This window comes from Pinus tabuliformis, chromosome 5_1 (genome assembly GCF_031772625.1).
Source record: "Pinus tabuliformis cultivar Carrire ecotype Pingquan chromosome 5_1, CPIR1, whole genome shotgun sequence".
Taxonomy (NCBI): Eukaryota; Viridiplantae; Streptophyta; class Pinopsida; order Pinales; family Pinaceae; genus Pinus; species Pinus tabuliformis.
The window spans coordinates 369,690,384-369,704,497 of NC_142305.1; positions in this window are offsets into that span (position 1 = coordinate 369,690,384).

Here is a 14,114-nt window from a genome sequence, read left to right on the forward strand (position 1 = left end):
AACAGATTCTTTGGGGCAGACTTATGTGAATATTCAAGGCAAGGGATTAACAGGTTGACTCTAAAGGTTTGTAGATATAGGGAAACCTGAATTTTTTCTTCGATTTCACTGCCCTTCAAATGGGTAATGATGTCATGGGATGGTTTGAAAATTGCAGGTGGAATGACATAATTAGTGTTGGACTATCAATGTAGTTCATCAAATATTTGGTCAATAGATGGTTGGTAGGGGAGTTCTCGAGGTTTGACTTCAATAGAGTTTTTATACCAGACATAGGTATTGTCTAAGCATAATTGAATATGTGAAGATGGGGGAAGGGCTCAGTGGATATGTTGAGGGACACTTCATTTATTAGAAATGTTCTTGATATTCGATAGCTAATTTTTGAAAATCTCATTAGGGCTTAACGATTGGGGTTTCCTTTACCCACTTTTAGAAATAAAATTGAAATTATTCAGGATGGGTTTATCTTTTTTTGTGAAGTATGCCTCCCCAACATGTGGGATAGACTTAATGGCTATCCAAATTGACAAGGAAGGATTGAAAATGACCCTACCAGAATTTTGGTAGTCTTGGTAGTCCTGGTAGTTTGTTCCACCTCTACCACCTCGACCACCTCTAGGAGGAAGCCTTCCACCTCTTTCATCGCCACCAAATGTTGGTATTTATTCTCCTCCTCCTATGTGTCCATCATGTATCTCTACTTCTCCCTCTTCCATAGTTGATTCTTCAGAGCTTATATAAAGTTCCTCAACTAGATTGTCTTCCTCTAGTTCTCTTACTAATCGTTTTTCAGGAAATGTTTCCTCTTCCTCTTCTTCTCCTTCTTTTACTAAGTACTTCTAATACTTTTCCAATAAGTTGTTCACCTATTGAAGAAAGGAAAATGACTCCTTCGGCTCTAGGTTCATCTACCACTGCTTTTCTAAATGAAGTTGGTCCTTCTCTAGGTAGAATTTTTTTATCTTTGTACCCCATGAAGACTTGTTCTACCTGAGAAAGATGGAATATCTAATATGGAAGGTGACATGGCTCTTACAACACCACATGGTCTAATAGCGATGGTTGGTGATCATGGAATTGAACTACATACTCTAACAATTCTACCCCTTGAATCACGTTCCCTATACATGCATCCTATATGATTTTATTTGAGTTTTTTTTTAATGACGCATATAAAATTGAATGCAACTAAAATGAGATGTAATTCCAGTGAATCTTGTTATGAAGAACACCACAGTCATGACGTACATGTTCTAACCTCTCATCTTACAGCTACTAAACAATGTTTTGTAAAACAGAATACGTACTAGATTGAAAGTAAATGCCTATGTATACTTCCCTGACAATGATGCCAAATTGTTGGGTAATTTAATTGTGAGTTAAATTACTTATTCTTAAATGTGGAACATTATCATTCAATGGTCATGAGGGTGCAATATTTTCCAGGTAGCATGCAGTATCCACTACCTCTACCCAAAATGTTTATCCTAACTTGACACCATTGAGTACTGATCTGAAAATGAGATCTAAGACAATAATAAGGTGTTATAGACTTATGTGCATGGATTAGTCTATATCATTTTATGCAATGGATCGAGAAGATTGGGAAATGCACAGATAATGAAGCAGTAAAAAAAACATAATAGAAAACACATAACACAACAAATTTAATGAGGAGTTCACCCAATACTTCTGGGCTACATCTCCTGGCCCAACCTTTAGTGGTGGCCTCTTTATTATGTCTTCAAGAAAAGTTCTGTTTACAAAAGTTAGCTCAATTTGATCCTCACGTGAAATAGATTACAGTACAAGAGATTTACTTGAACCTCTCAAGTTTCTCTATGAGAAAAAAGACTCCCTCAGTGCTCTCTGTCTCTATGCAAAATCTGTCTCGACGTTTTCCTACAATACTTCCTCCCCTGCTATGCTTTCTATTTGTGGCTTTATAGTAAAAAATGCGCTGCCTGTTCGTTTCATGTTCCTGTCTCTTGGTCTCCCCAGCCTCTATCTGCTTCTAATTCCTCTCTCAAAATGATAAATCATTGTTTAACGCCTAGAGAGGAGTTGGCCACCCATTCTGTAACACCATGGTTTCACGGGCCTCTGAAACTTCTGAAATAGCCACGCTCTGTTAAACACAGGGAAAACGTGTTTTAACAGCGAAAGTCTGCCAAAACTCAATATATCAGACTTTAAAAGTCCTTAAATATGATACATTCCCCTATCGGGTATGTCCACAAGTCGCTATCGCATAGTGGAAGGCTTCGTCCCTTTCTGTTTTGGAAATACAATGAAAATCGTGAAATTACATTAAAGAAGGCTCTGTTATGGACTTGAAATTATATCAAATTTCCTTTATAATGCTACCAAGTCTGACTGTCGCATGGCGTATTGATATCGGCCCCGCTCCATGTTCTAATGTGATATCGAATACCGAAGATGATCCCCGCCGATTGTAATCGCTCATCTGCATAGTTCTGATGCAATGCGATATATCGCAATCGCTCATCACAATAAACCTCGGTCCATTTGTAAGCACTTCTGTAATCCCCCAATAGCTATATTGTGATGTAATACGGGTAGTCTATCTATGCACTTGATCTATGGTCCATATTAACTCTGCCAATCGCCGTCGCCATATATATGTGTTAAGTGTCGATATCGTTGTTTGCCATCGCAGTTCTTGAGTAGATCCTGCCGATCTCTGCCGAAGGTTACCGCTGATTGCGATCCACCGATCAGATCTAGAGCGTTGATCGACCATATCTGAAGACTCTAGTTCAACGTTGTCTTAAAACCACCAATACTTTGTTTTCTCTTTTTTCATGGGTTTTGGGCCTCCCGATAGTGTTTCTTCACCCTACTAAGGGTGTTTCCTCTTGCGTTAAATTTGATATTTTAAAATATTTTGATCTTTGGCATGATTTTTAAAGAGTTTATGAAGACCTAGAGAGAATTATCGGATCCATTTGGATCATTCCTTCCCCATGAAAAAGGCTTTTGGACCACCAAAAGTTGGTTTTCAAGCATCGCTTAAGTGAGGATAAAGTTGCCTCACTTGCCCAATATCTATCCATTTGGCACTACTGGGTTTTGAACCTTTGAGTCCAATTCTAAGGTAATCCACGTCCCCTCTGTGTGTTGTCCTCACCTTCTTGTCTAGAACTGTATCTTCCTGCAGCTCATTGAGGTATTCAGGCAACAGATCATCAATGGAAGGCAATTGATTTTGCTCCTCAGGATCTTCAATTAAAGAAGGTTCAAATGGTCTTAAATTTTTTGCATTTACTACTGAATAAATGTTCATTTATGCTGGCAAATCAAGGCAGAAAGCATTCTCACCAATTTTCTCAAGTACCTTAAAGGCCCATACCTTATTCGGTTCAACTTCTTTCCTTCACCTTGCATTCTGTCGTTGCTAATATACAACCAGACTTGATCGTCAACTTGGAAGTTGTGCTCCACCCGGTGCTTATCATGCCTTGCCTTGTATTTGGCTTGGCTCTTTTCTAGCTATTCCTGCACTGCCTGGTGAATTTCTTGGATTTTTTCAATGAATCTAGTTGTTTTTTCCACGTCACTGTGTCCAACAACTGCTATGTCTTTTTCAAAGACAAAATCCAAGGGAGACCTTGGTGTGAAACCAAAATAGGTCTCGAAAGGAGATCTCTGTGTAGAAGAATGTCTAGCACGGTTGCAAGCATGTTGCACATAACATAAATGTTCATCCCAAAGCTTGGGATGCTTGTTGCAATAACCCCTGAGCAACTGGATCACTGTCCTGTTGACTACCTCTGTTTGGCCATCTGTTTGTGGATGAAAGGCTGTGCTCTTCTTCAATCTGGTGTCCATTAATTCCCACAGACTTGACCAAAAATTCCCAACAAATTGGGAATCTCGATCAGATACTATGGAAGTGGGTAACCAAAAATGCACCCAGACATGCTGAAAGAACAGTTTTGTTGTTTTTTCAGCTATAATCTGCTTATTACAGGGTATTAAAATACACATTTTACTGAACCTGTCCATAATAACATATAAATAGTCATGTCTCTTTCTAGATTTTGGCAATCCCCCAACAAAGTCCATGGAAGCACTTTCCCAAGGATGGGATGGGATTGGTAGTGGAGTGTATAAGCCTAGTTTTCTATTGCTGGGCTTACTTTTAGCACACATGGTACACCCTCTTACATATCTAGAAACTGTTTCATGCATTCTTGGCCAACAACAGTATCTTTGTAGCTGCGCAATAATTTTACTTACATCAAAATGACCTGATATCAAAGAAGTATGTGCTTCCATAATTATATTAATTCTCTCTGTTTGTGGAATTCATAGCTTTCCCAAATCATTCAACAGTCGGTCCTTAACATAGTAATCCAATTCTTCTACCTTCTTTCCATTACTTAAAGCTGCATATACATCTTTAAAGTCTATATCTTGAGCATATTGTTTAATGTAGCTTTCATGCATTACTGAGTTATGCTCAAGTATAGTCGATGCATTTATGATTGGTCTGGAAAACATATCTGCAACTTTATTGTGTGTGCCCTTTTTATATCTGATGACTAAATGAAACTGTTGTAGGAAACCCATCCACCTATAATGTCTTGATTGTTGCAACTTAGTTTGTGAGTGAAAGTACGAAAGTGGCTGATGATCAGTATGTATTATTGTTTCTTTGCCCATTAAGTAATGTTTCCACTTCTTCACACTCTGAACTAATGCATACAATTCTTTGTCATATGTAGGATAATTAACTACTGCAGAATTAAAAGTCTCAGAATGGTAGCATATGGGTTTACCATGATGCATCAACATTGCTCCCATGGAATAATCACTGGCATCTGTTTCGATCTCAAATGGTTGTTGAAGATTTGGCAATGCTAGTACTGGTGTTGTACTAATTTTTTATTTCAAGGTGTCGAAGGCTTTTTATTGTTTGCCTCCCCACTGAAACACCTTGTTCAATCATGTCAAAGCATGTAAGAGAGCTACAATTAAGGAAAAGTTAGCAATAAACTTTCTCCAATATTGTGCTACCCCTAGGAAGCTTCTAACTTCTGTAGCAGACTTGGGTTTAGGCCAGTTTACAATGACTGCAACCCTAGAGGGATCTATCTTCAATTCACCAACCCATATAATATGACCTAAATAATTCAAATCGGCGCTTAACATTTAACATAGAGATTTTCCTTTTTCAAAACATCTAGAGTCTACTTCACATGCTTCAAATATTCTTCCCATGTTTTACTAAATACAAGAATGTCATCCAAATATACAATTACAAAATCATCAATAAAAGGCCTGAGGACATCATTCATAACCCTCGTGAAAGTGGTAGGGGCATTAGTTAAGGAAAAAGGCATAACTAGCCATTCATACAACCCTTGCCTCATTTTGAAAGCAGCCTTCCATGCATCTTGCTCTGCTACTCTGACCTGATGGTAACCACTACGTAGGTCCAACTTGGAAAAGTAAACAACCTCTTTCAGTTGATCCTATAGATCATCAATGCGAGGAAGGGGATAACGATTCTTGATCATTATTTTATTCAGTGCTCGGTAATCAATGCAGATCCTCCATGAACCGTCCTTCTTTCTCACCAAGAATATTGGGGATCTGCATGGCGATGTGCTTGGTCTTATGAACCCTTTCTCGAGCAGCTCATGTACCTACTTCTTGATTTATGAATTCTCTAAAGTGGATAACCTATACACTCTGATGTTAGGCAATGGAGCATCTTGTTGCAAATTAATATCATGTACAATTCCCTTTTTGGTGGCAAACCTTTAGGTTCTTGAAATAAGATGTCATATTGTAAAACAAAGTTTTCTAAATCAACTTTTTGTTTAGCATCAAAACCCTCAAATACATTGGTTTTTTCAGGTTTCTTTTCCTTTACAACCATCAGTAAAAATTGTTTGCATGAATTTACAATCCTTTTCATCTGCCCTAAGATTATTGAGAGTATAATTATTTTTGAGTTTCTGAGCTCTTACAATATATTCTATTCCATCTTTAACAAGTTGATACTTATTTTCAACTCTATAGAGTATGGCTTTTATATCATACAAATAAGGACTTCCTAAGACAATTCAACATATATTCAAGGGAATTACTTCCAACTCAACCTCACCTACAAATGTTGAACCAATTGCAAACCTAAGTTTACCTTGTCTAGTCAGTTGTAGCTTTGCTTTATCACATAACCAACCCAATGGATATGGCTTCTTCTGAGGTGTGGTTAGTAATCCTAGATTCTTTACAATTGCTTCAAAAATTAAATTTACTTGTGAGCCACTATCAAACAAAGTATCAATCTTTTGATTCTTGGAAATAACTCTAATATGAAAAAGCTCATGTCTTCTTCTCTCATTTTTTTCACTATTAATAGTTTGGGCATAATTACTAGTAGATGCTTCAGAATTTTTACCTTGTATACTTGTGGCTGTGATGGTTGTTTCATCACTTGAGTTTGACCCCAAATCTCTTTGAACAATAGCAACAACCTTCTTCTTCTTGCCATCGAACTTCTTGGGTTTCAGCTCCTGATGCAGAGACCAGCAATGTTCATCGTCATGCCCATCCTTCTTGCTGTGAGTGCATGAAGGTTTGGCCTATTGTATAGTATTTTCCTTCCTCTCTTTCCATTTTTGCTTCCTCTTTTCCTTGTTCATTCTTGTAGTGGGTTTTGATGATCCCCTAATCTCTCGGTTCACATTCTTGCCTCTAGCCTCTAGATGGGTAGCTTGAATAGATACCTCATCTATGTTAGTAGGGTTAAACATGAGAATGGTGTGCCTCAAATAACTATGTAGACCATCTATATACTTTAGCAAAGTTTCAGGTGAGTCTAAAGAAATGCCTAGAATCAAAGATCTTTTTCTAAACTCTTGGGTGTAGCTTTGTACACTTTGCCGTTTTAATTGGTGCAGAGTTTGCCAACTCATCATAGCTTGATGCATATAAGCTAGTGGATAGTATTGTTTTTTAATTGTAGAAACAAATTCACTCCAGACAGAAAGATTTTTACCATGCTTCTTCAAGTCAGCTTGTTTCCAGCCTTCCCACCATACCAAGGCAGTTCATACAAGGTGTAGGCTAGCCAGCTGAATTTTACTTCTGTCTGAATTAATGCTCTGCACCCTGTAATACACATCAATCTGTTTAATCAAATTATCTAGCTTCTTTGCATTTAAATCTCCATCATATGTTGGCAAATGAAATTTAACATCTAATTTAATCATAGATGTTTTCTTCTTTTTATTTGTAGGGTTGTAAGGACGTGTGGGGAGAGGAACCTCTTTTCCTTTCCCATTTCCTTCAGAATGGCCATCTATAAGAGATTCTTCTATTCTTGTCTTGTTTGGAAGTGGAAGAATATTCACTCTGACCTTTCTTAAATTCTCTATAGATTTCTTCTACCATCACCCTTGTTGAGCCTCAACCTTGCACTCATTTACCTATCCTCCCAACAGCTTTTCCCTATTTACTTCTCTCTTCTGACATCATTTCCTCCATCAACTTGTTCAATTCATTGCATTATATGTCTTTTTAACATGATTTGTTGACTGTGCTAATGATTGACTGTTGGTTTAGAATTTTGGTACATGTACAACAATTCCGCAGCTGTTCTGCAATTCCGCAGCTATTCAGCAATTCCGCAGCTGTTCAGAGATTCCGCAGCCTTTTTGTTGTTTGCTATACTCCACGTGTCTTCTCAAGGAACGGGCCACATGGGCACGTTGGTATGGATGTATACATGGTTCGTATGCTATTAGTTGGGCCAAATCGGTCACATATGCCCCCGGTCAACGCAGGTGCACCCACGGTCAAACAGCAAAGTTCCAGACGGTGGCACGGCTCTGCGTGAGCAACTGAGACACGGAACCACAGCTGGCACTTCCTCCACGCCACGAAGACAGCAAGGGACAGGATCTAACCATAGATTTACTCCCCATGATGACCGTTTCCTCCAAACGTGCACGGAGTTGCCTGCGTGTTGCTGCGTAGTTAATTAGTCAAGACTGTAGTTGCTTAGTTTACGCAGAGGACAGTTTGTCCCTGTGCCTATAAATAAAGCGGTTGCCAATGCTTAGAGATTAGCTTTTTGATATTGTAATTGCTGTAATTGTTTTTGTTATCAAACTCTGTTTTAAAGACTGTTTTTACAGCTCTTTTGCACTGTATTTTGACATGCTGATTTAATATAAGAAGATTGTTCCTGTTCATCTCTACGTAACTGATCTTTAGCTTGTTGAGTGGATGGAGGGCCCCCATCTGCCACAACCTATATACAATAGCATTTAACTTTATTTTCCTGCCTTTCTTTGTTTTCATTTTCACATGTACAATAATGTATAGTTTGATTTCTGCAGTTTTTCATTTCTTTGAACATGTATAATAATGTACAATTTGATTTCATGCCTTTACATTTCCAGCACTTTTCATAATTGATCAGTTTGTTTTTGCAGGTGTGATAGGAGCCCGGGATAGTGTGTTTTTATTTCTTTTTATCACTGATGGTATTTGAAGTTGTCTTGTCTTAGCTGTTGATTTTTACCTTGCTTACTTAGTTTCATTGCTAGTTTACTTTATCAAGTTTTTGACAAGTTGCTTACTAACCTTTTGATGGTCTTCTCATCATAATTGACTAACCTTTATTGGACCAAAATATCATTGAGTGGCAGCTTGGTTTGATTAGCTTTTGGACTCATATTACTGATTCCTTCTTAACTATTTTTCACATGAACAATTTCAGCTAGAGGCAGAATGTTAATGAAGAATGAAGTGTTATGATTTGTCATTTAAGTTTTGCAGTTAAAGTAGTTTTTTTTACTTTCCATTGAGTTAACATAGATGCTCTTTTTGTTCTTATCAGCAGCATAGATAGTGGACTAGTGCCATTAGTCACTTTGTTTAATGCTTTGCTTTCATTTGAAGTTTCAATTCCATTGCAAGTCACTTTTCAAGCTTTCTCTTTAAAAAAGTTCAAGAAGCATTTAGAAACCACCATATGCACACACACGCACTCATTTGTTTATAAATCCATCACTCCATCTTGAGAAGTTAAATCAACCACAAACATCATCCAAAAACGACAAAAAGAACTAGGAGAGGTTGCTTAAGTATATACTGTACACTTCACTTCATCAGCTTACGAGCCCCGGGTTGACAATTAATGATAGCAATTTAGACAACACTAAATTGACCAAACATTTTGGCGTCGTTGCCGGGGAAGTGAAATTAGGTAACCAATTCTAAAAAAAAATTAAGAAAATTTCAAGAAAGGGAAATTGATAACCTCTCAAAGTATGCTCTCCTCTTGCACCTAGAGTGATCTGGAGGATCAGAAAAGAGAAAGTTATTGGTTTAATAGTTTCTTAAGTATGCTCTCTTCTTGCACCTAGAGTGACCTGGAAGATCAGAAAAAGAATTATTAGCCTGACTTGAAGAAAAAATAAAAAATGACATGCATAGAGCTAGAGATTCTAGGGGAAGGTTTTTAGCTAGAGCCAAGAGTTCGATTTTTACAAGTCCATCTACTTCAAGGGATAGACAAGAGACACCTCCCTTATCTCCAACCAACACTCCTAGCCCTAGGGTTTCCGGAATTCAAGAAGCAGGAGTCGACTCTCCCATACCTTCCATCGAGTCTGAATTAGAAAGAGATCCTTTCCTTCTTTCTCCAAAGAGGAAAATTATAATTGAAGAAGTAGAAACACCTGAAGAAGAAGGAGGGAATCCTTCTCATACACCCTTAGTAGAAGAACCAGAAGACTCTGAAGTCTCTGGGGAAACTACCATGGCAGAGGAAGGAGCACCTGGATTTGGTAGAGGTAGAGGTAGAGGAGGAGGAGGAAACAATGGAGGAGGTACAGGTAATATTGGAGGAAATAGGGATGGGGATAACTCATTCGGGTTCCCTATAGTCGATGAGGATTCCCGAGCCACCATGAAGAACATCTCACCATCTGTCCTCCCGAAATTTCATGGATCAAGGAATGAGGACCCTGAAACATTTTTATTTGAGTTTGAAGTCGTATGTAGAACTTATGACTATCTGGATGACACTCAAAAACTCAAATTGTTCCCTTCCACATTGAAAGGACAAGCTTTGAAATGGTTCATGGGGTTAGTCACTCAATCCATTAGGTCTTGGAATGATATGAAACAGACATTTTTGGATAGGTACCTGGACTATTGTATGCCCACCAATCACAAGGATGAGGTATTTAAAATGGTACAAAGAGAAGATGAGAACTTGGAGGAATTGATTGAAAGATTTCAATATAATTTGAAAAGAGCAAAAATGAGTAACTTGGATGAAGAGACCTTGAAAGCCCTATTACTAAAAGCCATTAGAGATGAATGGATAGATCTTTTGAATATGATGGGGAAGGGAGATATATCTCAGCTTCCACTTTCTGATATAGCAGAATTATGTGTCCATATCTCAAGGGGAAAATCAAAAACTCAAAAAGGGCCTAGAGATCCTTCTCTCCTCAGAGCAAATAAATCCACAACTGGATCAGTAAGTAGGGCTGAGATCGGCAATATGCTTGATGAATTCAAAACTGACATCTTAGAGAGTCTTAGTGAACAATTAGACACCCTTAAGATCCACAATAAACAGAAAGCAGAAGCCGAGGCCTTGGCCATCTTTTGCCCGAAATGTAGGAAGAAACATGCTTTAAGGGAATGTCCCTTGGAAGCACAAGTTGTGGAAACATGTGTAATTTGCTCAGAAAACCATGAGACCAAGGATTGTCCTTCAATCCCTGGGCTCAAAGCAGTCTTTCAAGAAGATCCAAATACACTCGAATCTCTCTGTTTTGTTGCAAGGAGACCTTGGCAGGGGCAACAAAATCAAGGGTTTAAAAACTCTATGAATTTTCAACCCCAACCAAATTGGAATCCTTGGCAACAACCTTTTCCTCAACCTCAAAATCCTTTTCAATCATGGATGCAAAGCATGCAAAATCCTTATGGGAGATTTGCTCAATTCTATCAATATCCTCCATCTTTTCAGAACCAGCAAGCTCCACAACTTCCAAATCAAAGTCAACAACTATCATTGTCATTCCCTCAACAACAACAACCTTCTCCACAAAATCAAAATTCTCAACTCTTGCTCCAATCCCAACAGAAGTCAAATCAACTTCCTTCTCAGCCATTGCCAAACCCCAATAATAGGAACCCTCAAAATGCTTACATGATGGAAGGTCAACCATTCCCTACCTATATGATTGTTCCTCTCAATGAAGTACAACTCAGATCAGGTAGAATCCTAGATCAACCTTCTATAAATGTTCAACAACCAAGCATTTCTGAGGAAGAATCTCTTAGAGCTAATAAGGGTTCTGAAGCATCCCTTCAAAACCCAAACACTCAAAAAGAAAAAGAAAAAGAAATGACCCCCGCAACTCCCATAGTTGAGCAACCTACATCTTCATCCACACCTCCTTTTCCTGAAAAGTTACAAATCGACAAAGGAGTGGAAAAGCAAATATGGTTGCCTGACTATAATTTTCTAGATGAATTGAAGAATTTCTGTATCAAGATTCCCTTGTTACAAGCCATTAAAGAGATTCCCATTCTAGCAAAAACACTAAAGCAGTTGAGCCTTAAAAGACCAGGAAGGAAACCAAGAGATACCAGAAGGATCCACCTGGTAGGAAAAATTGCAGACATTATGGTGGGAAAGATTACCATGCAGAAATATGTAGATCCCGGTAGTCCAATTGTCAAAACACATATCAATGGGGTAGAAATACCAAATACTTTGATTTATTTAGGGGCTGCTATCAACATTATGAGTAGACAGACCATGGACCAGTTAAAACTTCCTAACCTTCTCTTTACACCTACTTTACTGCAACTTGCAGATAGATCAATCATTAAACCTGATGGTGTATTGGAAGACATTCCAGTCTCCCTAGACTCTTGGGAATATCCAGTTGATTTTATGATTTTAACTCCCAAGAACAATCTAGGAGGACATCCTCTTATTTTAGGAAGACCTTGGCTAGCCACAGCTGATGCTTTCATAAGTTGTAGGTCTGGGGATATGTATATTTCTGATGGCAATTCAACAAAGAAGTTCAATCTGTATCCTCCAGCAAAAGCAATTACAGAAATAGGAGATAATTAGCGGGTTGATGATGAAGATACTATACAACCTGTCTTTACCATTTCTGAGATTAGTGAAGATAGTCAAATTCTGAATACATTAGAAAATTTTGAACCATCTTCAGAATATGACTCTACACAATTTCAGTTGGATTCTGACATAGAGTGTCTATCATCTAGACAAATGTCTCTTTTCTCTATGGAAGAATTTGGTAGTTCTGCCATTGAGATCTTTCCAGGAAAAACATTAAACATTAACAAAAACTTGGAAAAATCCCAACAGGAAGAGCTAACCAAAGTCTTGCAAAGACATTCTACTGCTTTTGCATGGGAGTATACCGACATGAAAGGTATTGACCCTAAGACTTGCATTCATCACATCTACATTGAGGAAAACAGTAGACCAATCAGACAACCTCAAAGAAGGATGAATCCAAATCTTAGGGAGATAGTGAAAGAAGAACTCCAGAAGTTACTCAATGTAAACTTCATTTACCCTATTTCAGATAGCCAATGGGTTTCTCCCTTGGTTATAGTACCCAAAAAGAATGGTAAATGGAGGGTTTGCATTGATTACAGAGAATTGAACAAAGCAACCTTGAAGGATCACTTTCCTTTGCCCTTTATTGATCAAGTATTAGATACTTTAGCAGGTAAAAAGTTTTTCTCATTTTTGGATGGTTTTAGTGGTTACAATCAAATTCAGGTAGCACCTGAAGATCAGGACAAAACCACATTTACTTGTCCTTGGGGAACTTTTGCTTACCGAGTACTTCCTTTTGGATTATGCAATGCACCCGCTACATTTCAAAGGGCTGTACTAGGAATCTTTTCAGATCTAATTCATGATTGTGTAGAGGTCTACATGGATGATTTCACAGTTTATGGTAACACATTTGAAGAAGCATTAGAAAATTTGGAAAAAGTCCTAATTAGATGTAAAGAAACAAATCTTTCATTAAGTCATGAAAAATGTTTTATGATGTTTACTGAAGGGATTGTTTTAGGACATCATATTTCAGGAGATGGAATTAAAGTTGATAGATCCAAAGTGGAAGTCATCTCCAAGTTACCTGTTCCAAATTGCCAGAAAGATGTTAGAAGTTTTCTTGGGTTTACTGGGTATTATAGAAGATTTATTGAAAACTTCACTAAGATAGCATCTCCTCTTTTCAAATTACTTACCAAAGACTGTGAATTCAAATGGGATCCTGAATTTCATTGTGCATTTGAAACTTTAAAGACTAGAATATCTGAAGCACCCATTTTGAGAGGGCCAAATTGGAAACTCCCTTTCCACATTTCTACTGATGCTTCAGATACAGCTCTAGGAGCTATCTTGGGACAAAAGGATTTGGTCCCTTATGCCATTTATTACACCAGTAAAAATTTGACTCCCACTGAGTTAAATTACACTGTGACTGAAAAAGAATTCTTAGTCGTTGTTCATGCAATCAACAAGTTTAGACATTACATAACCGGCTATGAAACTTTTGTCCATACTGATCACTCTGCAATTAGATATCTCATGAACAAACCTGTTACTAATGGCAGAGTTACAAGATGGCTTTTACTTTTACAAGAATTCAACATTACTGTGTTAGATAGACCAGGGAAACAAAACACAGTAGCTGATTTCTTGTCTAGAATCCAAAACACTAACGAAGATTCTCCTGTAGAGGATAAGTTTCCAGATGAATACTTGTTTGCAGTAACTACCAAGACTCCTTGGTATGCAGATATTGCTAATTATCTAGTTACAGGGAAGCTACCTCCACACTTATTTCCTAATGAGAAAAGGAAAATCATTCAGGAAAGTTCACATTATTCTTGGATTTCTAATGAATTGTTCAAAACAGGGCCAAATTGTATGATTAGAAGATGTGTTTGGGAAGATGAAATTCCTGACATCCTTAAGGCATGCCATGATGAACCGTGCGGTGGACACTTTGCTGACAAGAGGACGGCCTATAAAA